The sequence below is a fragment of the Balaenoptera acutorostrata genome, chromosome 14, assembly GCF_949987535.1.
Source record: "Balaenoptera acutorostrata chromosome 14, mBalAcu1.1, whole genome shotgun sequence".
Lineage (NCBI taxonomy): Eukaryota > Metazoa > Chordata > Mammalia > Artiodactyla > Balaenopteridae > Balaenoptera > Balaenoptera acutorostrata.
The window spans coordinates 18,245,166-18,248,676 of NC_080077.1; the positions used below are offsets into that span (position 1 = coordinate 18,245,166).

Consider the following 3,511-nt stretch of genomic DNA (forward strand, 5'->3'; position numbering starts at 1 on the left):
CTACTTCTTGAGAGTAATTTTGTTATAGGATCAAAGCCAATACTTTTCAAAAAGGGGGACTTTCTCTTGTGAACTGCACTACAAATGGAATCTTGAAGCTGGGACATTTTTTTCTTTTATTCCAGATATTATTTAGATGACAGTTATGATCTCCTATTTTCGAATAGTTAATGAAAAGGAAACAATGCCAATATCTTGTTGGTGGCTTCTCAAAAGACTTTTGCCCTTTTCTTATTCATTGTGCAAGAAATGAGTTTTTTGACTTGTAAACCAGGACGGACTGGAAGCGAAGGAGAATGGACATTCCGTCAGCGATTCTTGAGCAAACACTGGGAAGCCATCGAGCCAGTCAGAAAGGCAGACCATCTGAGTCCCGGCCAGAATCCATTCATCACTGCTCCGTCTCAAATAAGCTCAGCCACTTGACCTCAGTGTCAGAGAAGAACTTGGCTGGACTTCAGGGACCCATAAGAGATCGGAATTGTTCAACTAGATAGGCATAAAACCTGGGAAATGAATATGCTCCTTGGAGCGTCATCAGTACCAATGGGAAAGACCAGCTGTAGGTTTTGGAAGGAAACCCAATCAAACATACACTTCAGGTTCTCTGGAAGGGATATCCTTTCATCATTCATTCATTCTATAATTCACCAATATTTGTCAAGCATTTATTTTGTGACAGGTACTGTACTAGGCTATGAGACTACAGAGGTGAGTGAGATAAAGACATTTAGCCGGGCTGCATCATAAAAGAACATTATAGGTCAAAGGGAGAAATTTGGATTTTGGTCTAAGTGCCTTGGAAATCATGAAGGTTTTAGGTAAAGGAGCGATGTAATATGGTTTACATTTTTTTTAACTTTTTTTTTTTTTGGACGTGCCGCGTGGCTTGCAGGATCTCAGTTCTCCCACCAGGGATTGAACCCAGGGTACGGCAGTGAAAGCCCGGAATCCTAACCACTAGGCCACCAGGGAACTCTCTGGTTTACATTTTAAACTACAATGGAGAGATGTATGGAGAACAGACTGGAACGAGGGAAGTGGAACTGGTAAGAACTTGTCAAAAGTCCATTGGTTTGGAAGATGCATCTGAGTAACAGATTCAAATAAAGTTTAATAGGAAGGGATAATTTTTCCTTTTTCTTGAAAACCTCAGCAGTTGACTTGCTTTTTCTTCCTTCTTCCTTTCCTTCTTTCCTCCCTTCACTCCCTCATTTTGAAATGGGAGAATCTTTAGTGTTTTTGCTGAATATAAGAAAAATAAAAGCTTATCATTAAAAACTGCCAAAATATACCAGTGTAGAAAAAATAATGTAAAAGCCTTCCCCTTCGCTGTATCTCATACCAAGAAGATAACCACTGTTTCATGTCTGTATGTCCAGGTTTTCTCCATGAACATATAAGAAAGAAAGAAATATATTAATAATGGTGACTTGGTAAACAATCATCAGCTTTAATAAGTAAACTTGAAGTGGCTAAACAATGACCCGCAATACAAAAAGAAATCAGAAATAGATGGATATGAAGGAAGACTTATCTAGGTGGTATTACTCAAAGTATGGTCCTGAGACCACCTGAGAATTCCTGGTTTTTATGCCTTCCTACTGAATCTCTGAGAATAGAGATCAAGAAGCTGAACTATAAGAGGCCTCCCAGGTGATACCAATGCACATTTAATTCAAGAACCATTGATTCAAAGTACGTAATTTTTGTCTTAATTAAAAGTGAGTAACAACTATACATATATCTTCAGAATAGATGAGCATGACCAAAACATCTTTCACTTTCCTTTTAATAAGAAGAAAATTGAATTATCTTTTTCTAATTGTTTACCCACCAAAATATGTTTAGAAGCAGAAAAGCGATGGTTCCCCCCCATTCCTCCATGGAGGATCTCAGTTAGTCACCATTCCTATCCTCTCTCTGCTCCTTACTTGCTCCTCCAATGAAGAAGAAAGAACTTATCTGATGGGCAACTCAGGAGAAGAAGCTGAATACACTCCCCCAGTCCCTCCTGGCACTTTCTTTAGGATGCCCCTGTGCAGTGTGCATGGTTTTTTTTTCCAATTCCTTCCATGCCACAGGCTTAGTAGATATGACCCATGATTAAGTCAGAAAGTCTATTTGGGAGCCCAATGTTGCCAGAAAGCTCAGTCACGTTCTCCAGTGTACCTTTCAGCAGTAAGAAAGCTGACATCTGAACCTACCACTGTCTGACTGCTGCATCTTTCACTTGGCTTGGAATCAGGTGGGAGGGGGGCTATGGACTGCCTGCATTGAGCCTCGACACCATCTCAGTGGGTCACGGTGACCCATCATTCTCATAACCATGTAACACAAATTTTATTCATCTCGTCTTAGTGTTGTTTACTGTTTAATGGAGTCAGTACTTTCTATCAATGCACAGAAGTAAAAATACAGGATTTTGTTTTGAAAAACAAAACTAACTGAGTCACCCATTCTGCAGTTATGGAATATCGTTTTTAGACCTCAAAGAAAAGTCCCTGATTTAGGAGAAAGGGATTCTCAAGACCACATCTCAATAAATATTTCTTAATAATTCAGAAAAGGGAAGGAGTGAGGAAGGTGAGGCAAGGAGAGGAGAGGGAGAAAAAGAGCATTCCTTTGTCGTAAATACTTCTTTTGCTAGGAAGGATATAGAAGTAGCCCACCACCAGCCACTACCCAATAGTTTATGGAAACTTCAGCAGGTCACCTAACACCCAAAACCCTTGGATCACAGGCAGTCTGTGATCTCGTCCACTGGTTAACTTCTTCCTGTTTCTGTCGGCTTGTGCATGAGCCTTCACTGATTATTTGTCTTTGAACATATGAAAAAATGTTTTAAACATCAGTTTTCTCATATCAAGAAAGCTTGCGACTTCTCCAAAACACCAAGGACAGCAAATATAGAGTCTGCAAAATGCAGTCAATGAACAAGTATTGTGAAACAAATTAAAAGACTATAAAACACAAATATGTTTTCCATAAAAAGGCAACATCCTGGAGGAGGTGGGCGCTGTGCTGGGATGGGTACTGATCTGGCAAGATCACGGCTGCAGGAGAACGGACAGTGAGGTACAGAGAGATGGAAGGCTCTTGGATTTGACTGATGATGCCTGGCAAGAAGACAAGCTGTCTTGTGAGGATGCTGCAATGCCACTGAATGAACTTCCTGCACCTGAAGAGGACGATGGTGGCACCACAGAAATCTTTTAAAGTACAAGAAATGAAGTGGACCAACTGGGCCTTATAATACCTCCATGAGAATGTTTCCCCCATAGGAAACTGATGTCTGGTTCCTTGTTCATGGACAGATTTTTTTTTTCTTAAAAAGGCAACATCCTGGGTGTTATAAGCTCTGGTTCATGGTTCAGGAGGTCTGAACATTGGTTTCATTTTTGCTATCAATTCACAGCTTAACTTTGAGAAAGATGCCTAGCATTCCTGATGGTCTGAAAAACAGTTTGTAAAAATGAGTCATGATTATCTGTAGGAACCAACAAACTGC

The 3,511-nt window shown here is 40.2% G+C and overlaps 1 pseudogene; it reads left to right on the plus strand.

Annotated features, from left to right (window-relative positions):
* The first annotated feature begins 2,135 nt into the window (after nucleotides 1-2,135).
* Nucleotides 2,136-3,292, plus strand: LOC114235829 (anaphase-promoting complex subunit 13-like; annotated as a pseudogene).
* The last annotated feature ends 219 nt before the right edge of the window (nucleotides 3,293-3,511 follow it).